We start from the raw sequence: 23427 nt of genomic DNA, 5'->3' as shown, positions 1-23427 counted from the left end.
CAATAACCAAGGGAGCCGGTTCGAAAGGCGACTCTTGTGTGCCTCGGCTCGTTGGTCTAGGGGTATGATTCTTGCTTAGGGTGCGAGAGGTCCCGGGTTCAAATCCCGGACGAGCCCTTTTTCAGAGGTAAACATACGAATCCTACTCAAAACTCACAATGCCTGACTATTTCTCATTACACTCGCCGCATTGTTGCACAAAATATTTTGAACCTCATAAGAAACATGGATCACCGTCCTTTTTCTGCCTTCATGCTTAGTCTGTGTGTGTCCCAGGTGATGCTTTCCCAAGCTGTACTTGCTGGCATTTAGGCATCAGATATTTGTCTGTCGATGCCTGCATAAGTCAATTTTTAATACGTCTAATTGCAAGTATGTTGGCTGATATCTCTGCAGTTTTCACACTTGCTCCTCGCTTTCTGAGTGGCTGCTGATACAGCAGAATAGAAGTAGAGAGAACCCTTGAGAGGAACCTTGCTCTAACAGTAAAACACAGCAAGTGAGTTTCTGTAGTGCAGTGGTCATCACGTTCGCCTAACACGCGAAAGGTCCCCGGTTCGAGACCGGGCAGAAACACTGTGCATGAGCTGCTTTTATGTGCACCCTCTAAAACCTTATTATCTCAATGCAAGCTTAAGAAGAGGCGGTCCTTGAACCCAGCGAGCCATGGGAAACTTCCTTTACTTTTGCAAGACGAAACAAAGTAATCCGCATCCATCAGTGGTCGCTCTTGTGCCTAGCTTTTTTTTTGTCATGCCATGTTGTATTGTGGGGTCTTTACACTTGTGACATTGCTGTGAACGTTGTAAGTGCAAACATTGGCAGGTGCAGTCAGAAGAGTCAGATCTGTGCATACCCAGGGCTGTCAGGAAGGCCGAGTGGTCTAAGGCGCCAGACTCAAGAGAGCTTGATCTTCAGTGCAACTGAGACTTCTGGTCTCCTCATGGAGGCGTGGGTTCAAATCCCACTTCTGACAGGTTTCTTTTACACCCTTAAATCGTCCTGTTTTTTGCAGTGCATTCCCACACACCACAATCTTTGCACGGACCTGTAACATATGACGAGAAATCCACCAACGATCAGGCTGGGCCCTCAATCACAATTCCATGTATTCCTGGAAGGGACACCTCAGGCACACCTTCAGTTAAATTTGCACTCCATCACACAAACTGCCGTGCTGGTTTCTCATTAAGCAGTTGATCCCATCTTTGTTGTGAGGCTCTCCTGCCACCTTTTGGGCGGAGAAGGCACTGTCCCTGCAACAACACAGGCAGACATGTTCAACAGGGCTTCCTGGTTATGTGGGAGGAGCAGATTGTCATTGGTCCCCCCTTGCGAATTTTAATTTACATAAGGAAGACAGAGAGGTATCTGGGAGTAGGCAGTACACACGGACATTGAACTCTATCTTGTGATTTGCAGCCAATTCTAGATTGAGGCAGGAGGAAAGGAGGTGACTTGCCCAAAAATGGCCATCCTGGGAATTCAGCCACCCTGGGGCTCCCAGGTTAGTGTTTCAGTCCTGCGAGCCACTCATATAAATCTCGCCTGATCGAGCCTGATCGAGCGCTGAGTGAGCGTGTTTGAATCCAAGAATCAAATGCCTCTGTCTTAGGAGCAAGAATTGGCAGGCCCTCCCTTGCATCTGGGGTGGAAGTCTATGGGGCAAGTGTCCAGGACTTGCAGAGGAGTACAAGTGCCAGAAAGTGCCACAGTTCTCATCAGCGCCTTTTTTCTGCTCTCTGGCAGCTAGGATATCGACTGATCCCTTCCTTGCAAGAGTGAAAAAAACAACACCTTGAGAGAAAACATGACTTTTTGTGGTTCACATAGAGAGAGAGCAGCCAAATAGCCCTGCTTTGTTTCTGAAAGACGCATCAGAAATTGCTTAAAATGCCGACTGGGGAATCAGGCTCGTTGGTCTAGGGGTATGATTCTCGCTTCGGGTGCGAGAGGTCCCGGATTCAAATCCCGGACGAGCCCATGCTGTGGAATTATTTTTAGGCTGCTTATTATATAGGGCCATTTCTTCTTTTCAATGCTATAAGACGCCGTGTATGGTGAGAAAGTTCCTTTCCCTCTACGCTATTTCCCACTTTTGGCGTATAGAATTTCAGTGCCGGACTTCTTTGCAACTGCTTTTCTGGGGTGGACCATCAGTGTAGGAAAATTAAATGCAAAGTGTTTTTCTAGTGTGGTTTCAGGTATGGTTTTAAAATCGCCTTTTGGAATAAAAGGGGTCCTCGTTCCTTTCTTCCAAAGAAAGAGATCGGGTAAGGAGGGTCCAACTTTGAGCTTCATGGACATTGGCCCTTGGTCTGTGCATTCCAGCCCACTACATGCCAAGAAGATTCCTGCAAGCGTGTCTGTTTCTGTAGTGTAGTGGTTATCACGTTCGCTTTACACGCGAAAGGTCCCTGGTTCGAGACCGGGCAGAAAGAGCAGTTTTCTGTTTTTTACACAGTTTGCATTTACTCTCTCAATTTATAGGAAAGCTGAGATAATGGAAGCTGTCTATCCCTCACCAGCGTGATGTACTGTGCTCCAGGGGTATCAGTGACAGCTCAAAAAGAGAAGTGACGATAGTTTGCGCTATTCGTTTGCACGTCCTTGTGTACTGAAGGTTGGGCCTACTTCATGAAAGCAAGGCATGAGAGCAGAAATGGTTTTATTGACCTCACCGAGAGCATACACCTAGAACAAACAAAATGTCTGAAGGATAGAGGCATTTTCATTTCTTGTTCGATGACGGCCATGGAAAAGACAGCAACCATATTGCAGAAGAGAGCAGCATGTGCAGTTGCTTGCTTTGGGTGAAGCATTCACTAACTCGCTGCCAATAACCCCCGGAGCCGGTGCGAAAGGCGACTCTTGTGTGCCTCGGCTCGTTGGTCTAGGGGTATGATTCTCGCTTAGGGTGCGAGAGGTCCCGGGTTCAAATCCCGGACGAGCCCTTTTTCAGAGGTAAACATACGAATCCTACTCAAAACTCACAATGCCTGACTATTTCTCATTACACTCGCCGCATTGTTGCACAAAATATTTTGAACCTCATAAGAAACATGGATCACCATGCTTTTTCTGCCTTCATGCTTAGTCTGTGTGTGTCCCAGGTGATGCTTTCCCAAGCTGTACTTGCTGGCATTTAGGCATCAGATATTTGTCTGTCGATGCCTGCATAAGTCAATTTTTAATACGTCTAATTGCAAGTATGTTGGCTGATATCTCTGCAGTTTTCACACTTGTTCCTCGCTTTCTGAGTGGCTGCTGATACAGCAGAATAGAAGTAGAGAGAACCCTTGAGAGGAACCTTGCTCTAACAGTAAAACACAGCAAGTGAGTTTCTGTAGTGTAGTGGTCATCACGTTCACCTAACATGCGAAAGGTCCCCGGTTCGAGACCGGGCAGAAACACTGTGCATGAGCTGCTTTTATGTGCACCCTCTAAAACCTTATTATCTCAATGCAAGCTTAAGAAGAGGCGGTCCTTGAACCCAGCGAGCCATGGGAAACTTCCTTTACTTTTGCAAGACGAAACAAAGTAATCCGCATCCATCAGTGGTCGCTCTTGTGCCTAGCTTTTTTTTTGTCATGCCATGTTGTATTGTGGGGTCTTTACACTTGTGACATTGCTGTGAACGTTGTAAGTGCAAACATTGGCAGGTGCAGTCAGAAGAGTCAGATCTGTGCACACCCAGGGCTGTCAGGATGGCCGAGTGGTCTAAGGCGCCAGACTCAAGAGAGCTTGATCTTCAGTGCAACTGAGACTTCTGGTCTCCTCATGGAGGCGTGGGTTCAAATCCCACTTCTGACAGGTTTCTTTTACACCCTTAAATCGTCCTGTTTTTTGCAGTGCATTCCCACACACCACAATCTTTGCACGGACCTGTAACATATGACGAGAAATCCACCAACGATCAGGCTGGGCCCTCAATCACAATTCCATGTATTCCTGGAAGGGACACCTCAGGCACACCTTCAGTTAAATTTGCACTCCATCACACAAACTGCCGTGCTGGTTTCTCATTAAGCAGTTGATCCCATCTTTGTTGTGAGGCTCTCCTGCCACCTTTTGGGCAGAGAAGGCACTGTCCCTGCAACAACACAGGCAGACATGTTCAACAGGGCTTCCTGGTTATGTGGGAGGAGCAGATTGTCATTGGTCCCCCCTTGCGAATTTTAATTTACATAAGGAAGACAGAGAGGTATCTGGGAGTAGGCAGTACACACGGACATTGAACTCTATCTTGTGATTTGCAGCCAATTCTAGATTGAGGCAGGAGGAAAGGAGGTGACTTGCCCAAAAATGGCCATCCTGGGAATTTAGCCACCCTGGGGCTCCCAGGTTAGTGTTTCAGTCCTGCGAGCCACTCATATAAATCTCGCCTGATCGAGCGCTGAGTGAGCGTGTTTGAATCCAAGAATCAAATGCCTCTGTCTTAGGAGCAAGAATTGGCAGGCCCTCCCTTGCATCTGGGGTGGAAGTCTATGGGGCAAGTGTCCAGGACTTGCAGAGGAGTACAAGTGCCAGAAAGTGCCACAGTTCTCATCAGCGCCTTTTTTCTGCTCTCTGGCAGCTAGGATATCGACTGATCCCTTCCTTGCAAGAGTGAAAAAAACAACACCTTGAGAGAAAACATGACTTTTTGTGGTTCACATAGAGAGAGAGCAGCCAAATAGCCCTGCTTTGTTTCTGAAAGACGCATCAGAAATTGCTTAAAATGCCAACTGGGGAATCAGGCTCGTTGGTCTAGGGGTATGATTCTCGCTTCGGGTGCGAGAGGTCCCGGATTCAAATCCCGGACGAGCCCATGCTGTGGAATTATTTTTAGGCTTCTTATTATATAGGGCCATTTCTTCTTTTCAATGCTATAAGACGCCGTGTATGGTGAGAAAGTTCCTTTCCCTCTACGCTATTTCCCACTTTTGGCGTATAGAATTTCAGTGCCGGACTTCTTTGCAACTGCTTTTCTGGGGTGGACCATCAGTGTAGGAAAATTAAATGCAAAGTGTTTTTCTAGTGTGGTTTCAGGTATGGTTTTAAAATCGCCTTTTGGAATAAAAGGGGTCCTCGTTCCTTTCTTCCAAAGAAAGAGATCGGGTAAGGAGGGTCCAACTTTGAGCTTCATGGACATTGGCCCTTGGTCTGTGCATTCCAGCCCACTACATGCCAAGAAGATTCCTGCAAGCGTGTCTGTTTCTGTAGTGTAGTGGTTATCTCGTTCGCTTTACACGCGAAAGGTCCCTGGTTCGAGACCGGGCAGAAAGAGCAGTTTTCTGTTTTTCACACAGTTTGCATTTACTCTCTCAATTTATAGGAAAGCTGAGATAATGGAAGCTGTCTATCCCTCACCAGCGTGACGTACTGTGCTCCAGGGGTATCAGTGACAGCTCAAAAAGAGAAGTGACGATAGTTTGCGCTATTCGTTTGCACGTCCTTGTGTACTGAAGGTTGGGCCTACTTCATGAAAGCAAGGCATGAGCGCAGAAATGGTTTTATTGACCTCACCGAGAGCATACACCTAGAACAAACAAAATGTCTGAAGGATAGAGGCATTTTCATTTCTTGTTCGATGACGGCCATGGAAAAGACAGCAACCATATTGCAGAAGAGAGCAGCATGTGCAGTTGCTTGCTTTGGGTGAAGCATTCACTAACTCGCTGCCAATAACCAAGGGAGCCGGTTCGAAAGGCGACTCTTGTGTGCCTCGGCTCGTTGGTCTAGGGGTATGATTCTTGCTTAGGGTGCGAGAGGTCCCGGGTTCAAATCCCGGACGAGCCCTTTTTCAGAGGTAAACATACGAATCCTACTCAAAACTCACAATGCCTGACTATTTCTCATTACACTCGCCGCATTGTTGCACAAAATATTTTGAACCTCATAAGAAACATGGATCACCGTCCTTTTTCTGCCTTCATGCTTAGTCTGTGTGTGTCCCAGGTGATGCTTTCCCAAGCTGTACTTGCTGGCATTTAGGCATCAGATATTTGTCTGTCGATGCCTGCATAAGTCAATTTTTAATACGTCTAATTGCAAGTATGTTGGCTGATATCTCTGCAGTTTTCACACTTGCTCCTCGCTTTCTGAGTGGCTGCTGATACAGCAGAATAGAAGTAGAGAGAACCCTTGAGAGGAACCTTGCTCTAACAGTAAAACACAGCAAGTGAGTTTCTGTAGTGCAGTGGTCATCACGTTCGCCTAACACGCGAAAGGTCCCCGGTTCGAGACCGGGCAGAAACACTGTGCATGAGCTGCTTTTATGTGCACCCTCTAAAACCCTATTATCTCAATGCAAGCTTAAGAAGAGGCGGTCCTTGAACCCAGCGAGCCATGGGAAACTTCCTTTACTTTTGCAAGACGAAACAAAGTAATCCGCATCCATCAGTGGTCGCTCTTGTGCCTAGCTTTTTTTTTGTCATGCCATGTTGTATTGTGGGGTCTTTACACTTGTGACATTGCTGTGAACGTTGTAAGTGCAAACATTGGCAGGTGCAGTCAGAAGAGTCAGATCTGTGCACACCCAGGGCTGTCAGGATGGCCGAGTGGTCTAAGGTGCCAGACTCAAGAGAGCTTGATCTTCAGTGCAACTGAGACTTCTGGTCTCCTCATGGAGGCGTGGGTTCAAATCCCACTTCTGACAGGTTTCTTTTACACCCTTAAATCGTCCTGTTTTTTGCAGTGCATTCCCCACACACCACAATCTTTGCACGGACCTGTAACATATGACGAGAAATCCACCAACGATCAGGCTGGGCCCTCAATCACAATTCCATGTATTCCTGGAAGGGACACCTCAGGCACACCTTCCGTTAAATTTGCACTCCATCACACAAACTGCCGTGCTGGTTTCTCATTAAGCAGTTGATCCCATCTTTGTTGTGAGGCTCTCCTGCCACCTTTTGGGCGGAGAAGGCACTGTCCCTGCAACAACACAGGCAGACATGTTCAACAGGGCTTCCTGGTTATGTGGGAGGAGCAGATTGTCATTGGTCCCCCCTTGCGAATTTTAATTTACATAAGGAAGACAGAGAGGTATCTGGGAGTAGGCAGTACACACGGACATTGAACTCTATCTTGTGATTTGCAGCCAATTCTAGGTTGAGGCAGGAGGAAAGGAGGTGACTTGCCCAAAAAAGGCCATCCTGGGAATTTAGCAACCCTGGGGCTCCCAGGTTAGTGTTTCAGTCCTGCGAGCCACTCATATAAATCTCGCCTGATCGAGCCTGATCGAGCGCTGAGTGAGCGTGTTTGAATCCAAGAATCAAATGCTTCTGTCTTAGGAGCAAGAATTGGCAGGCCCTCCCTTGCATCTGGGGTGGAAGTCTATGGGGCAAGTGTCCAGGACTTGCAGAGGAGTACAAGTGCCAGAAAGTGCCACAGTTCTCATCAGCGCCTTTTTTCTGCTCTCTGGCAGCTAGGATATCGACTGATCCCTTCCTTGCAAGAGTGAAAAAAACAACACCTTGAGAGAAAACATGACTTTTTGTGGTTCACATAGAGAGAGAGCAGCCAAATAGCCCTGCTTTGTTTCTGAAAGACGCATCAGAAATTGCTTAAAATGCCAACTGGGGAATCAGGCTCGTTGGTCTAGGGGTATGATTCTCGCTTCGGGTGCGAGAGGTCCCGGATTCAAATCCCGGACGAGCCCATGCTGTGGAATTATTTTTAGGCTTCTTATTATATAGGGCCATTTCTTCTTTTCAATGCTATAAGACGCCGTGTATGGTGAGAAAGTTCCTTTCCCTCTACGCTATTTCCCACTTTTGGCGTATAGAATTTCAGTGCCGGACTTCTTTGCAACTGCTTTTCTGGGGTGGACCATCAGTGTAGGAAAATTAAATGCAAAGTGTTTTTCTAGTGTGGTTTCAGGTATGGTTTTAAAATCGCCTTTTGGAATAAAAGGGGTCCTCGTTCCTTTCTTCCAAAGAAAGAGATCGGGTAAGGAGGGTCCAACTTTGAGCTTCATGGACATTGGCCCTTGGTCTGTGCATTCCAGCCCACTACATGCCAAGAAGATTCCTGCAAGCGTGTCTGTTTCTGTAGTGTAGTGGTTATCACGTTCGCTTTACACGCGAAAGGTCCCTGGTTCGAGACCGGGCAGAAAGAGCAGTTTTCTGTTTTTCACACAGTTTGCATTTACTCTCTCAATTTATAGGAAAGCTGAGATAATGGAAGCTGTCTATCCCTCACCAGCGTGACGTACTGTGCTCCAGGGGTATCAGTGACAGCTCAAAAAGAGAAGTGACGATAGTTTGCGCTATTCGTTTGCACGTCCTTGTGTACTGAAGGTTGGGCCTACTTCATGAAAGCAAGGCATGAGAGCAGAAATGGTTTTATTGACCTCACCGAGAGCATACACCTAGAACAAACAAAATGTCTGAAGGATAGAGGCATTTTCATTTCTTGTTCGATGACGGCCATGGAAAAGACAGCAACCATATTGCAGAAGAGAGCAGCATGTGCAGTTGCTTGCTTTGGGTGAAGCATTCACTAACTCGCTGCCAATAACCAAGGGAGCCGGTTCGAAAGGCGACTCTTGTGTGCCTCGGCTCGTTGGTCTAGGGGTATGATTCTTGCTTAGGGTGCGAGAGGTCCCGGGTTCAAATCCCGGACGAGCCCTTTTTCAGAGGTAAACATACGAATCCTACTCAAAACTCACAATGCCTGACTATTTCTCATTACACTCGCCGCATTGTTGCACAAAATATTTTGAACCTCATAAGAAACATGGATCACCGTCCTTTTTCTGCCTTCATGCTTAGTCTGTGTGTGTCCCAGGTGATGCTTTCCCAAGCTGTACTTGCTGGCATTTAGGCATCAGATATTTGTCTGTCGATGCCTGCATAAGTCAATTTTTAATACGTCTAATTGCAAGTATGTTGGCTGATATCTCTGCAGTTTTCACACTTGCTCCTCGCTTTCTGAGTGGCTGCTGATACAGCAGAATAGAAGTAGAGAGAACCCTTGAGAGGAACCTTGCTCTAACAGTAAAACACAGCAAGTGAGTTTCTGTAGTGCAGTGGTCATCACGTTCACCTAACACGCGAAAGGTCCCCGGTTCGAGACCGGGCAGAAACACTGTGCATGAGCTGCTTTTATGTGCACCCTCTAAAACCCTATTATCTCAATGCAAGCTTAAGAAGAGGCGGTCCTTGAACCCAGCGAGCCATGGGAAACTTCCTTTACTTTTGCAAGACGAAACAAAGTAATCCGCATCCATCAGTGGTCGCTCTTGTGCCTAGCTTTTTTTTTGTCATGCCATGTTGTATTGTGGGGTCTTTACACTTGTGACATTGCTGTGAACGTTGTAAGTGCAAACATTGGCAGGTGCAGTCAGAAGAGTCAGATCTGTGCACACCCAGGGCTGTCAGGATGGCCGAGTGGTCTAAGGCGCCAGACTCAAGAGAGCTTGATCTTCAGTGCAACTGAGACTTCTGGTCTCCTCATGGAGGCGTGGGTTCAAATCCCACTTCTGACAGGTTTCTTTTACACCCTTAAATCGTCCTGTTTTTTGCAGTGCATTCCCCACACACCACAATCTTTGCACGGACCTGTAACATATGACGAGAAATCCACCAACGATCAGGCTGGGCCCTCAATCACAATTCCATGTATTCCTGGAAGGGACACCTCAGGCACACCTTCCGTTAAATTTGCACTCCATCACACAAACTGCCGTGCTGGTTTCTCATTAAGCAGTTGATCCCATCTTTGTTGTGAGGCTCTCCTGCCACCTTTTGGGCGGAGAAGGCACTGTCCCTGCAACAACACAGGCAGACATGTTCAACAGGGCTTCCTGGTTATGTGGGAGGAGCAGATTGTCATTGGTCCCCCCTTGCGAATTTTAATTTACATAAGGAAGACAGAGAGGTATCTGGGAGTAGGCAGTACACACGGACATTGAACTCTATCTTGTGATTTGCAGCCAATTCTAGGTTGAGGCAGGAGGAAAGGAGGTGACTTGCCCAAAAATGGCCATCCTGGGAATTTAGCCACCCTGGGGCTCCCAGGTTAGTGTTTCAGTCCTGCGAGCCACTCATATAAATCTCGCCTGATCGAGCCTGATCGAGCGCTGAGTGAGCGTGTTTGAATCCAAGAATCAAATGCCTCTGTCTTAGGAGCAAGAATTGGCAGGCCCTCCCTTGCATCTGGGGTGGAAGTCTATGGGGCAAGTGTCCAGGACTTGCAGAGGAGTACAAGTGCCAGAAAGTGCCACAGTTCTCATCAGCGCCTTTTTTCTGCTCTCTGGCAGCTAGGATATCGACTGATCCCTTCCTTGCAAGAGTGAAAAAAACAACACCTTGAGAGAAAACATGACTTTTTGTGGTTCACATAGAGAGAGAGCAGCCAAATAGCCCTGCTTTGTTTCTGAAAGACGCATCAGAAATTGCTTAAAATGCCAACTGGGGAATCAGGCTCGTTGGTCTAGGGGTATGATTCTTGCTTCGGGTGCGAGAGGTCCCGGATTCAAATCCCGGACGAGCCCATGCTGTGGAATTATTTTTAGGCTTCTTATTATATAGGGCCATTTCTTCTTTTCAATGCTATAAGACGCCGTGTATGGTGAGAAAGTTCCTTTCCCTCTACGCTATTTCCCACTTTTGGCGTATAGAATTTCAGTGCCGGACTTCTTTGCAACTGCTTTTCTGGGGTGGTCCATCAGTGTAGGAAAATTAAATGCAAAGTGTTTTTCTAGTGTGGTTTCAGGTATGGTTTTAAAATCGCCTTTTGGAATAAAAGGGGTCCTCGTTCCTTTCTTCCAAAGAAAGAGATCGGGTAAGGAGGGTCCAACTTTGAGCTTCATGGACATTGGCCCTTGGTCTGTGCATTCCAGAGCACTACATGCCAAGAAGATTCCTGCAAGCGTGTCTGTTTCTGTAGTGTAGTGGTTATCACGTTCGCTTTACACGCGAAAGGTCCCTGGTTCGAGACCGGGCAGAAAGAGCAGTTTTCTGTTTTTCACACAGTTTGCATTTACTCTCTCAATTTATAGGAAAGCTGAGATAATGGAAGCTGTCTATCCCTCACCAGCGTGACGTACTGTGCTCCAGGGGTATCAGTGACAGCTCAAAAAGAGAAGTGACGATAGTTTGCGCTATTCGTTTGCACGTCCTTGTGTACTGAAGGTTGGGCCTACTTCATGAAAGCAAGGCATGAGAGCAGAAATGGTTTTATTGACCTCACCGAGAGCATACACCTAGAACAAACAAAATGTCTGAAGGATAGAGGCATTTTCATTTCTTGTTCGATGACGGCCATGGAAAAGACAGCAACCATATTGCAGAAGAGAGCAGCATGTGCAGTTGCTTGCTTTGGGTGAAGCATTCACTAACTCGCTGCCAATAACCCCCGGAGCCGGTGCGAAAGGCGACTCTTGTGTGCCTCGGCTCGTTGGTCTAGGGGTATGATTCTCGATTAGGGTGCGAGAGGTCCCGGGTTCAAATCCCGGACGAGCCCTTTTTCAGAGGTAAACATACGAATCCTACTCAAAACTGACAATGCCTGACTATTTCTCATTACACTCGCCGCATTGTTGCACAAAATATTTTGAACCTCATAAGAAACATGGATCACCGTGCTTTTTCTGCCTTCATGCTTAGTCTGTGTGTGTCCCAGGTGATGCTTTCCCAAGCTGTACTTGCTGGCATTTAGGCATCAGATATTTGTCTGTCGATGCCTGCATAAGTCAATTTTTAATACGTCTAATTGCAAGTATGTTGGCTGATATCTCTGCAGTTTTCACACTTGTTCCTCGCTTTCTGAGTGGCTGCTGATACAGCAGAATAGAAGTAGAGAGAACCCTTGAGAGGAACCTTGCTCTAACAGTAAAACACAGCAAGTGAGTTTCTGTAGTGTAGTGGTCATCACGTTCGCCTAACATGCGAAAGGTCCCCGGTTCGAGACCGGGCAGAAACACTGTGCATGAGCTGCTTTTATGTGCACCCTCTAAAACCTTATTATCTCAATGCAAGCTTAAGAAGAGGCGGTCCTTGAACCCAGCGAGCCATGGGAAACTTCCTTTACTTTTGCAAGACGAAACAAAGTAATCCGCATCCATCAGTGGTCGCTCTTGTGCCTAGCTTTTTTTTTGTCATGCCATGTTGTATTGTGGGGTCTTTACACTTGTGACATTGCTGTGAACGTTGTAAGTGCAAACATTGGCAGGTGCAGTCAGAAGAGTCAGATCTGTGCACACCCAGGGCTGTCAGGATGGCCGAGTGGTCTAAGGCGCCAGACTCAAGAGAGCTTGATCTTCAGTGCAACTGAGACTTCTGGTCTCCTCATGGAGGCGTGGGTTCAAATCCCACTTCTGACAGGTTTCTTTTACACCCTTAAATCGTCCTGTTTTTTGCAGTGCATTCCCACACACCACAATCTTTGCACGGACCTGTAACATATGACGAGAAATCCACCAACGATCAGGCTGGGCCCTCAATCACAATTCCATGTATTCCTGGAAGGGACACCTCAGGCACACCTTCAGTTAAATTTGCACTCCATCACACAAACTTGCGTGCTGGTTTCTCATTAAGCAGTTGATCCCATCTTTGTTGTGAGGCTCTCCTGCCACCTTTTGGGCGGAGAAGGCACTGTCCCTGCAACAACACAGGCAGACATGTTCAACAGGGCTTCCTGGTTATGTGGGAGGAGCAGATTGTCATTGGTCCCCCCTTGCGAATTTTAATTTACATAAGGAAGACAGAGAGGTATCTGGGAGTAGGCAGTACACACGGACATTGAACTCTATCTTGTGATTTGCAGCCAATTCTAGATTGAGGCAGGAGGAAAGGAGGTGACTTGCCCAAAAATGGCCATCCTGGGAATTTAGCCACCCTGGGGCTCCCAGGTTAGTGTTTCAGTCCTGCGAGCCACTCATATAAATCTCGCCTGATCGAGCCTGATCGAGCGCTGAGTGAGCGTGTTTGAATCCAAGAATCAAATGCCTCTGTCTTAGGAGCAAGAATTGGCAGGCCCTCCCTTGCATCTGGGGTGGAAGTCTATGGGGCAAGTGTCCAGGACTTGCAGAGGAGTACAAGTGCCAGAAAGTGCCACAGTTCTCATCAGCGCCTTTTTTCTGCTCTCTGGCAGCTAGGATATCGACTGATCCCTTCCTTGCAAGAGTGAAAAAAACAACACCTTGAGAGAAAACATGACTTTTTGTGGTTCACATAGAGAGAGAGCAGCCAAATAGCCCTGCTTTGTTTCTGAAAGACGCATCAGAAATTGCTTAAAATGCCAACTGGGGAATCAGGCTCGTTGGTCTAGGGGTATGATTCTCGCTTCGGGTGCGAGAGGTCCCGGATTCAAATCCCGGACGAGCCCATGCTGTGGAATTATTTTTAGGCTTCTTATTATATAGGGCCATTTCTTCTTTTCAATGCTATAAGACGCCGTGTATGGTGAGAAAGTTCCTTGCCCTCTACGCTATTTCCCACTTTTGGCGTATAGAATTTCAGTGCCGGACTTCTTTGCAACTGCTTTTCTGGGGTGGACCATCAGTGTAGGAAAATTAAATGCAAAGTGTTTTTCTAGTGTGGTTTCAGGTATGGTTTTAAAATCGCCTTTTGGAATAAAACGGGTCCTCGTTCCTTTCTTCCAAAGAAAGAGATCGGGTAAGGAGGGTCCAACTTTGAGCTTCATGGACATTGGCCCTTGGTCTGTGCATTCCAGCCCACTACATGCCAAGAAGATTCCTGCAAGCGTGTCTGTTTCTGTAGTGTAGTGGTTATCACGTTCGCTTTACACGCGAAAGGTCCCTGGTTCGAGACCGGGCAGAAAGAGCAGTTTTCTGTTTTTCACACAGTTTGCATTTACTCTCTCAATTTATAGGAAAGCTGAGATAATGGAAGCTGTCTATCCCTCACCAGCGTGACGTACTGTGCTCCAGGGGTATCAGTGACAGCTCAAAAAGAGAAGTGACGATAGTTTGCGCTATTCGTTTGCACGTCCTTGTGTACTGAAGGTTGGCCCTACTTCATGAAAGCAAGGCATGAGAGCAGAAATGGTTTTATTGACCTCACCGAGAGCATACACCTAGAACAAACAAAATGTCTGAAGGATAGAGGCATTTTCATTTCTTGTTCGATGACGGCCATGGAAAAGACAGCAACCATATTGCAGAAGAGAGCAGCATGTGCAGTTGCTTGCTTTGGGTGAAGCATTCACTAACTCGCTGCCAATAACCAAGGGAGCCGGTTCGAAAGGCGACTCTTGTGTGCCTCGGCTCGTTGGTCTAGGGGTATGATTCTTGCTTAGGGTGCGAGAGGTCCCGGGTTCAAATCCCGGACGAGCCCTTTTTCAGAGGTAAACATACGAATCCTACTCAAAACTCACAATGCCTGACTATTTCTCATTACACTCGCCGCATTGTTGCACAAAATATTTTGAACCTCATAAGAAACATGGATCACCGTCCTTTTTCTGCCTTCATGCTTAGTCTGTGTGTGTCCCAGGTGATGCTTTCCCAAGCTGTACTTGCTGGCATTTAGGCATCAGATATTTGTCTGTCGATGCCTGCATAAGTCAATTTTTAATACGTCTAATTGCAAGTATGTTGGCTGATATCTCTGCAGTTTTCACACTTGCTCCTCGCTTTCTGAGTGGCTGCTGATACAGCAGAATAGAAGTAGAGAGAACCCTTGAGAGGAACCTTGCTCTAACAGTAAAACACAGCAAGTGAGTTTCTGTAGTGCAGTGGTCATCACGTTCGCCTAACACGCGAAAGGTCCCCGGTTCGAGACCGGGCAGAAACACTGTGCATGAGCTGCTTTTATGTGCACCCTCTAAAACCCTATTATCTCAATGCAAGCTTAAGAAGAGGCGGTCCTTGAACCCAGCGAGCCATGGGAAACTTCCTTTACTTTTGCAAGACGAAACAAAGTAATCCGCATCCATCAGTGGTCGCTCTTGTGCCTAGCTTTTTTTTTGTCATGCCATGTTGTATTGTGGGGTCTTTACACTTGTGACATTGCTGTGAACGTTGTAAGTGCAAACATTGGCAGGTGCAGTCAGAAGAGTCAGATCTGTGCACACCCAGGGCTGTCAGGATGGCCGAGTGGTCTAAGGCGCCAGACTCAAGAGAGCTTGATCTTCAGTGCAACTGAGACTTCTGGTCTCCTCATGGAGGCGTGGGTTCAAATCCCACTTCTGACAGGTTTCTTTTACACCCTTAAATCGTCCTGTTTTTTGCAGTGCATTCCCACACACCACAATCTTTGCACGGACCTGTAACATATGACGAGAAATCCAGCAACGATCAGGCTGGGCCCTCAATCACAATTCCATGTATTCCTGGAAGGGACACCTCAGGCACACCTTCCGTTAAATTTGCACTCCATCACACAAACTGCCGTGCTGGTTTCTCATTAAGCAGTTGATCCCATCTTTGTTGTGAGGCTCTCCTGCCACCTTTTGGGCGGAGAAGGCACTGTCCCTGCAACAACACAGGCAGACATGTTCAACAGGGCTTCCTGGTTATGTGGGAGGAGCAGATTGTCATTGGTCCCCCCTTGCGAATTTTAATTTACATAAGGAAGACAGAGAGGTATCTGGGAGTAGGCAGTACACACGGACATTGAACTCTATCTTGTGATTTGCAGCCAATTCTAGGTTGAGGCAGGAGGAAAGGAGGTGACTTGCCCAAAAATGGCCATCCTGGGAATTTAGCCACCCTGGGGCTCCCAGGTTAGTGTTTCAGTCCTGCGAGCCACTCATATAAATCTCGCCTGATCGAGCCTGATCGAGCGCTGAGTGAGCGTGTTTGAATCCAAGAATCAAATGCCTCTGTCTTAGGAGCAAGAATTGGCAGGCCCTCCCTTGCATCTGGGGTGGAAGTCTATGGGGCAAGTGTCCAGGACTTGCAGAGGAGTACAAGTGCCAGAAAGTGCCACAGTTCTCATCAGCGCCTTTTTTCTGCTCTCTGGCAGCTAGGATATCGACTGATCCCTTCCTTGCAAGAGTGAAAAAAACAACACCTTGAGAGAAAACATGACTTTTTGTGGTTCACATAGAGAGAGAGCAGCCAAATAGCCCTGCTTTGTTTCTGAAAGACGCATCAGAAATTGCTTAAAATGCCGACTGGGGAATCAGGCTCGTTGGTCTAGGGGTATGATTCTCGCTTCGGGTGCGAGAGGTCCCGGATTCAAATCCCGGACGAGCCCATGCTGTGGAATTATTTTTAGGCTGCTTATTATATAGGGCCATTTCTTCTTTTCAATGCTATAAGACGCCGTGTATGGTGAGAAAGTTCCTTTCCCTCTACGCTATTTCCCACTTTTGGCGTATAGAATTTCAGTGCCGGACTTCTTTGCAACTGCTTTTCTGGGGTGGACCATCAGTGTAGGAAAATTAAATGCAAAGTGTTTTTCTAGTGTGGTTTCAGGTATGGTTTTAAAATCGCCTTTTGGAATAAAAGGGGTCCTCGTTCCTTTCTTCCAAAGAAAGAGATCGGGTAAGGAGGGTCCAACTTTGAGCTTCATGGACATTGGCCCTTGGTCTGTGCATTCCAGCCCACTACATGCCAAGAAGATTCCTGCAAGCGTGTCTGTTTCTGTAGTGTAGTGGTTATCACGTTCGCTTTACACGCGAAAGGTCCCTGGTTCGAGACCGGGCAGAAAGAGCAGTTTTCTGTTTTTTACACAGTTTGCATTTACTCTCTCAATTTATAGGAAAGCTGAGATAATGGAAGCTGTCTATCCCTCACCAGCGTGATGTACTGTGCTCCAGGGGTATCAGTGACAGCTCAAAAAGAGAAGTGACGATAGTTTGCGCTATTCGTTTGCACGTCCTTGTGTACTGAAGGTTGGGCCTACTTCATGAAAGCAAGGCATGAGAGCAGAAATGGTTTTATTGACCTCACCGAGAGCATACACCTAGAACAAACAAAATGTCTGAAGGATAGAGGCATTTTCATTTCTTGTTCGATGACGGCCATGGAAAAGACAGCAACCATATTGCAGAAGAGAGCAGCATGTGCAGTTGCTTGCTTTGGGTGAAGCATTCACTAACTCGCTGCCAATAACCCCCGGAGCCGGTGCGAAAGGCGACTCTTGTGTGCCTCGGCTCGTTGGTCTAGGGGTATGATTCTCGCTTAGGGTGCGAGAGGTCCCGGGTTCAAATCCCGGACGAGCCCTTTTTCAGAGGTAAACATACGAATCCTACTCAAAACTCACAATGCCTGACTATTTCTCATTACACTCGCCGCATTGTTGCACAAAATATTTTGAACCTCATAAGAAACATGGATCACCATGCTTTTTCTGCCTTCATGCTTAGTCTGTGTGTGTCCCAGGTGATGCTTTCCCAAGCTGTACTTGCTGGCATTTAGGCATCAGATATTTGTCTGTCGATGCCTGCATAAGTCAATTTTTAATACGTCTAATTGCAAGTATGTTGGCTGATATCTCTGCAGTTTTCACACTTGTTCCTCGCTTTCTGAGTGGCTGCTGATACAGCAGAATAGAAGTAGAGAGAACCCTTGAGAGGAACCTTGCTCTAACAGTAAAACACAGCAAGTGAGTTTCTGTAGTGTAGTGGTCATCACGTTCACCTAACATGCGAAAGGTCCCCGGTTCGAGACCGGGCAGAAACACTGTGCATGAGCTGCTTTTATGTGCACCCTCTAAAACCTTATTATCTCAATGCAAGCTTAAGAAGAGGCGGTCCTTGAACCCAGCGAGCCATGGGAAACTTCCTTTACTTTTGCAAGACGAAACAAAGTAATCCGCATCCATCAGTGGTCGCTCTTGTGCCTAGCTTTTTTTTTGTCATGCCATGTTGTATTGTGGGGTCTTTACACTTGTGACATTGCTGTGAACGTTGTAAGTGCAAACATTGGCAGGTGCAGTCAGAAGAGTCAGATCTGTGCACACCCAGGGCTGTCAGGATGGCCGAGTGGTCTAAGGCGCCAGACTCAAGAGAGCTTGATCTTCAGTGCAACTGAGACTTCTGGTCTCCTCATGGAGGCGTGGGTTCAAATCCCACTTCTGACAGGTTTCTTTTACACCCTTAAATCGTCCTGTTTTTTGCAGTGCATTCCCACACACCACAATCTTTGCACGGACCTGTAACATATGACGAGAAATCCACCAACGATCAGGCTGGGCCCTCAATCACAATTCCATGTATTCCTGGAAGGGACACCTCAGGCACACCTTCAGTTAAATTTGCACTCCATCACACAAACTGCCGTGCTGGTTTCTCATTAAGCAGTTGATCCCATCTTTGTTGTGAGGCTCTCCTGCCACCTTTTGGGCAGAGAAGGCACTGTCCCTGCAACAACACAGGCAGACATGTTCAACAGGGCTTCCTGGTTATGTGGGAGGAGCAGATTGTCATTGGTCCCCCCTTGCGAATTTTAATTTACATAAGGAAGACAGAGAGGTATCTGGGAGTAGGCAGTACACACGGACATTGAACTCTATCTTGTGATTTGCAGCCAATTCTAGATTGAGGCAGGAGGAAAGGAGGTGACTTGCCCAAAAATGGCCATCCTGGGAATTTAGCCACCCTGGGGCTCCCAGGTTAGTGTTTCAGTCCTGCGAGCCACTCATATAAATCTCGCCTGATCGAGCGCTGAGTGAGCGTGTTTGAATCCAAGAATCAAATGCCTCTGTCTTAGGAGCAAGAATTGGCAGGCCCTCCCTTGCATCTGGGGTGGAAGTCTATGGGGCAAGTGTCCAGGACTTGCAGAGGAGTACAAGTGCCAGAAAGTGCCACAGTTCTCATCAGCGCCTTTTTTCTGCTCTCTGGCAGCTAGGATATCGACTGATCCCTTCCTTGCAAGAGTGAAAAAAACAACACCTTGAGAGAAAACATGACTTTTTGTGGTTCACATAGAGAGAGAGCAGCCAAATAGCCCTGCTTTGTTTCTGAAAGACGCATCAGAAATTGCTTAAAATGCCAACTGGGGAATCAGGCTCGTTGGTCTAGGGGTATGATTCTCGCTTCGGGTGCGAGAGGTCCCGGATTCAAATCCCGGACGAGCCCATGCTGAGGAATTATTTTTAGGCTTCTTATTATATAGGGCCATTTCTTCTTTTCAATGCTATAAGACGCCGTGTATGGTGAGAAAGTTCCTTTCCCTCTACGCTATTTCCCACTTTTGGCGTATAGAATTTCAGTGCCGGACTTCTTTGCAACTGCTTTTCTGGGGTGGACCATCAGTGTAGGAAAATTAAATGCAAAGTGTTTTTCTAGTGTGGTTTCAGGTATGGTTTTAAAATCGCCTTTTGGAATAAAAGGGGTCCTCGTTCCTTTCTTCCAAAGAAAGAGATCGGGTAAGGAGGGTCCAACTTTGAGCTTCATGGACATTGGCCCTTGGTCTGTGCATTCCAGCCCACTACATGCCAAGAAGATTCCTGCAAGCGTGTCTGTTTCTGTAGTGTAGTGGTTATCTCGTTCGCTTTACACGCGAAAGGTCCCTGGTTCGAGACCGGGCAGAAAGAGCAGTTTTCTGTTTTTCACACAGTTTGCATTTACTCTCTCAATTTATAGGAAAGCTGAGATAATGGAAGCTGTCTATCCCTCACCAGCGTGACGTACTGTGCTCCAGGGGTATCAGTGACAGCTCAAAAAGAGAAGTGACGATAGTTTGCGCTATTCGTTTGCACGTCCTTGTGTACTGAAGGTTGGGCCTACTTCATGAAAGCAAGGCATGAGCGCAGAAATGGTTTTATTGACCTCACCGAGAGCATACACCTAGAACAAACAAAATGTCTGAAGGATAGAGGCATTTTCATTTCTTGTTCGATGACGGCCATGGAAAAGACAGCAACCATATTGCAGAAGAGAGCAGCATGTGCAGTTGCTTGCTTTGGGTGAAGCATTCACTAACTCGCTGCCAATAACCAAGGGAGCCGGTTCGAAAGGCGACTCTTGTGTGCCTCGGCTCGTTGGTCTAGGGGTATGATTCTTGCTTAGGGTGCGAGAGGTCCCGGGTTCAAATCCCGGACGAGCCCTTTTTCAGAGGTAAACATACGAATCCTACTCAAAACTCACAATGCCTGACTATTTCTCATTACACTCGCCGCATTGTTGCACAAAATATTTTGAACCTCATAAGAAACATGGATCACCGTCCTTTTTCTGCCTTCATGCTTAGTCTGTGTGTGTCCCAGGTGATGCTTTCCCAAGCTGTACTTGCTGGCATTTAGGCATCAGATATTTGTCTGTCGATGCCTGCATAAGTCAATTTTTAATACGTCTAATTGCAAGTATGTTGGCTGATATCTCTGCAGTTTTCACACTTGCTCCTCGCTTTCTGAGTGGCTGCTGATACAGCAGAATAGAAGTAGAGAGAACCCTTGAGAGGAACCTTGCTCTAACAGTAAAACACAGCAAGTGAGTTTCTGTAGTGCAGTGGTCATCACGTTCGCCTAACACGCGAAAGGTCCCCGGTTCGAGACCGGGCAGAAACACTGTGCATGAGCTGCTTTTATGTGCACCCTCTAAAACCCTATTATCTCAATGCAAGCTTAAGAAGAGGCGGTCCTTGAACCCAGCGAGCCATGGGAAACTTCCTTTACTTTTGCAAGACGAAACAAAGTAATCCGCATCCATCAGTGGTCGCTCTTGTGCCTAGCTTTTTTTTTGTCATGCCATGTTGTATTGTGGGGTCTTTACACTTGTGACATTGCTGTGAACGTTGTAAGTGCAAACATTGGCAGGTGCAGTCAGAAGAGTCAGATCTGTGCACACCCAGGGCTGTCAGGATGGCCGAGTGGTCTAAGGTGCCAGACTCAAGAGAGCTTGATCTTCAGTGCAACTGAGACTTCTGGTCTCCTCATGGAGGCGTGGGTTCAAATCCCACTTCTGACAGGTTTCTTTTACACCCTTAAATCGTCCTGTTTTTTGCAGTGCATTCCCCACACACCACAATCTTTGCACGGACCTGTAACATATGACGAGAAATCCACCAACGATCAGGCTGGGCCCTCAATCACAATTCCATGTATTCCTGGAAGGGACACCTCAGGCACACCTTCCGTTAAATTTGCACTCCATCACACAAACTGCCGTGCTGGTTTCTCATTAAGCAGTTGATCCCATCTTTGTTGTGAGGCTCTCCTGCCACCTTTTGGGCGGAGAAGGCACTGTCCCTGCAACAACACAGGCAGACATGTTCAACAGGGCTTCCTGGTTATGTGGGAGGAGCAGATTGTCATTGGTCCCCCCTTGCGAATTTTAATTTACATAAGGAAGACAGAGAGGTATCTGGGAGTAGGCAGTACACACGGACATTGAACTCTATCTTGTGATTTGCAGCCAATTCTAGGTTGAGGCAGGAGGAAAGGAGGTGACTTGCCCAAAAATGGCCATCCTGGGAATTTAGCCACCCTGGGGCTCCCAGGTTAGTGTTTCAGTCCTGCGAGCCACTCATATAAATCTCGCCTGATCGAGCCTGATCGAGCGCTGAGTGAGCGTGTTTGAATCCAAGAATCAAATGCTTCTGTCTTAGGAGCAAGAATTGGCAGGCCCTCCCTTGCATCTGGGGTGGAAGTCTATGGGGCAAGTGTCCAGGACTTGCAGAGGAGTACAAGTGCCAGAAAGTGCCACAGTTCTCATCAGCGCCTTTTTTCTGCTCTCTGGCAGCTAGGATATCGACTGATCCCTTCCTTGCAAGAGTGAAAAAAACAACACCTTGAGAGAAAACATGACTTTTTGTGGTTCACATAGAGAGAGAGCAGCCAAATAGCCCTGCTTTGTTTCTGAAAGACGCATCAGAAATTGCTTAAAATGCCAACTGGGGAATCAGGCTCGTTGGTCTAGGGGTATGATTCTCGCTTCGGGTGCGAGAGGTCCCGGATTCAAATCCCGGACGAGCCCATGCTGTGGAATTATTTTTAGGCTTCTTATTATATAGGGCCATTTCTTCTTTTCAATGCTATAAGACGCCGTGTATGGTGAGAAAGTTCCTTTCCCTCTACGCTATTTCCCACTTTTGGCGTATAGAATTTCAGTGCCGGACTTCTTTGCAACTGCTTTTCTGGGGTGGACCATCAGTGTAGGAAAATTAAATGCAAAGTGTTTTTCTAGTGTGGTTTCAGGTATGGTTTTAAAATCGCCTTTTGGAATAAAAGGGGTCCTCGTTCCTTTCTTCCAAAGAAAGAGATCGGGTAAGGAGGGTCCAACTTTGAGCTTCATGGACATTGGCCCTTGGTCTGTGCATTCCAGCCCACTACATGCCAAGAAGATTCCTGCAAGCGTGTCTGTTTCTGTAGTGTAGTGGTTATCACGTTCGCTTTACACGCGAAAGGTCCCTGGTTCGAGACCGGGCAGAAAGAGCAGTTTTCTGTTTTTCACACAGTTTGCATTTACTCTCTCAATTTATAGGAAAGCTGAGATAATGGAAGCTGTCTATCCCTCACCAGCGTGACGTACTGTGCTCCAGGGGTATCAGTGACAGCTCAAAAAGAGAAGTGACGATAGTTTGCGCTATTCGTTTGCACGTCCTTGTGTACTGAAGGTTGGGCCTACTTCATGAAAGCAAGGCATGAGAGCAGAAATGGTTTTATTGACCTCACCGAGAGCATACACCTAGAACAAACAAAATGTCTGAAGGATAGAGGCATTTTCATTTCTTGTTCGATGACGGCCATGGAAAAGACAGCAACCATATTGCAGAAGAGAGCAGCATGTGCAGTTGCTTGCTTTGGGTGAAGCATTCACTAACTCGCTGCCAATAACCCCCGGAGCCGGTGCGAAAGGCGACTCTTGTGTGCCTCGGCTCGTTGGTCTAGGGGTATGATTCTCGATTAGGGTGCGAGAGGTCCCGGGTTCAAATCCCGGACGAGCCCTTTTTCAGAGGTAAACATACGAATCCTACTCAAAACTCACAATGCCTGACTATTTCTCATTACACTCGCCGCATTGTTGCACAAAATATTTTGAACCTCATAAGAAACATGGATCACCGTGCTTTTTCTGCCTTCATGCTTAGTCTGTGTGTGTCCCAGGTGATGCTTTCCCAAGCTGTACTTGCTGGCATTTAGGCATCAGATATTTGTCTGTCGATGCCTGCATAAGTCAATTTTTAATACGTCTAATTGCAAGTATGTTGGCTGATATCTCTGCAGTTTTCACACTTGTTCCTCGCTTTCTGAGTGGCTGCTGATACAGCAGAATAGAAGTAGAGAGAACCCTTGAGAGGAACCTTGCTCTAACAGTAAAACACAGCAAGTGAGTTTCTGTAGTGTAGTGGTCATCACGTTCGCCTAACACGCGAAAGGTCCCCGGTTCGAGACCGGGCAGAAACACTGTGCATGAGCTGCTTTTATGTGCACCCTCTAAAACCTTATTATCTCAATGCAAGCTTAAGAAGAGGCGGTCCTTGAACCCAGCGAGCCATGGGAAACTTCCTTTACTTTTGCAAGACGAAACAAAGTAATCCGCATCCATCAGTGGTCGCTCTTGTGCCTAGCTTTTTTT

At 47.0% G+C, this 23427-nt stretch overlaps 13 non-coding genes across 13 annotated transcripts; all 13 read left to right on the top strand.

The window, feature by feature from the left end:
• The first annotated feature begins 503 nt into the window (after positions 1-503).
• On the top strand, positions 504-576 carry TRNAV-AAC (transfer RNA valine (anticodon AAC)). Its single transcript has one exon. It is a non-coding gene; the product is annotated as a tRNA-Val (tRNA).
• Positions 577-2882: 2306 nt separating this feature from the next.
• TRNAP-AGG (transfer RNA proline (anticodon AGG)) lies at positions 2883-2954 on the top strand. The gene has a single exon. It is a non-coding gene; the product is annotated as a tRNA-Pro (tRNA).
• A 747-nt stretch (positions 2955-3701) lies between these two features.
• On the top strand, positions 3702-3813 carry TRNAL-CAA (transfer RNA leucine (anticodon CAA)). The gene is made up of 2 exons: positions 3702-3739; positions 3768-3813. It is a non-coding gene; the product is annotated as a tRNA-Leu (tRNA).
• A 2354-nt stretch (positions 3814-6167) lies between these two features.
• On the top strand, positions 6168-6240 carry TRNAV-AAC (transfer RNA valine (anticodon AAC)). The gene has a single exon. It is a non-coding gene; the product is annotated as a tRNA-Val (tRNA).
• A 3126-nt stretch (positions 6241-9366) lies between these two features.
• Positions 9367-9478, top strand: TRNAL-CAA (transfer RNA leucine (anticodon CAA)). Its single transcript has 2 exons — positions 9367-9404; positions 9433-9478. It is a non-coding gene; the product is annotated as a tRNA-Leu (tRNA).
• A 2365-nt stretch (positions 9479-11843) lies between these two features.
• On the top strand, positions 11844-11916 carry TRNAV-AAC (transfer RNA valine (anticodon AAC)). Its single transcript has one exon. It is a non-coding gene; the product is annotated as a tRNA-Val (tRNA).
• A 288-nt stretch (positions 11917-12204) lies between these two features.
• On the top strand, positions 12205-12316 carry TRNAL-CAA (transfer RNA leucine (anticodon CAA)). The gene is made up of 2 exons: positions 12205-12242; positions 12271-12316. It is a non-coding gene; the product is annotated as a tRNA-Leu (tRNA).
• Positions 12317-14680: 2364 nt separating this feature from the next.
• Positions 14681-14753, top strand: TRNAV-AAC (transfer RNA valine (anticodon AAC)). Its single transcript has one exon. It is a non-coding gene; the product is annotated as a tRNA-Val (tRNA).
• Positions 14754-15041: 288 nt separating this feature from the next.
• On the top strand, positions 15042-15153 carry TRNAL-CAA (transfer RNA leucine (anticodon CAA)). The gene is made up of 2 exons: positions 15042-15079; positions 15108-15153. It is a non-coding gene; the product is annotated as a tRNA-Leu (tRNA).
• Positions 15154-17059: 1906 nt separating this feature from the next.
• Positions 17060-17131, top strand: TRNAP-AGG (transfer RNA proline (anticodon AGG)). Its single transcript has one exon. It is a non-coding gene; the product is annotated as a tRNA-Pro (tRNA).
• A 747-nt stretch (positions 17132-17878) lies between these two features.
• On the top strand, positions 17879-17990 carry TRNAL-CAA (transfer RNA leucine (anticodon CAA)). Its single transcript has 2 exons — positions 17879-17916; positions 17945-17990. It is a non-coding gene; the product is annotated as a tRNA-Leu (tRNA).
• Positions 17991-20344: 2354 nt separating this feature from the next.
• On the top strand, positions 20345-20417 carry TRNAV-AAC (transfer RNA valine (anticodon AAC)). The gene has a single exon. It is a non-coding gene; the product is annotated as a tRNA-Val (tRNA).
• A 2765-nt stretch (positions 20418-23182) lies between these two features.
• TRNAV-AAC (transfer RNA valine (anticodon AAC)) lies at positions 23183-23255 on the top strand. The gene has a single exon. It is a non-coding gene; the product is annotated as a tRNA-Val (tRNA).
• Positions 23256-23427: the final 172 nt, after the last annotated feature.

This window comes from Triturus cristatus, chromosome 10 (assembly GCF_964204655.1).
Source record: "Triturus cristatus chromosome 10, aTriCri1.1, whole genome shotgun sequence".
Lineage (NCBI taxonomy): Eukaryota > Metazoa > Chordata > Amphibia > Caudata > Salamandridae > Triturus > Triturus cristatus.
This window is presented reverse-complemented; position numbering and strand designations above follow the sequence as displayed.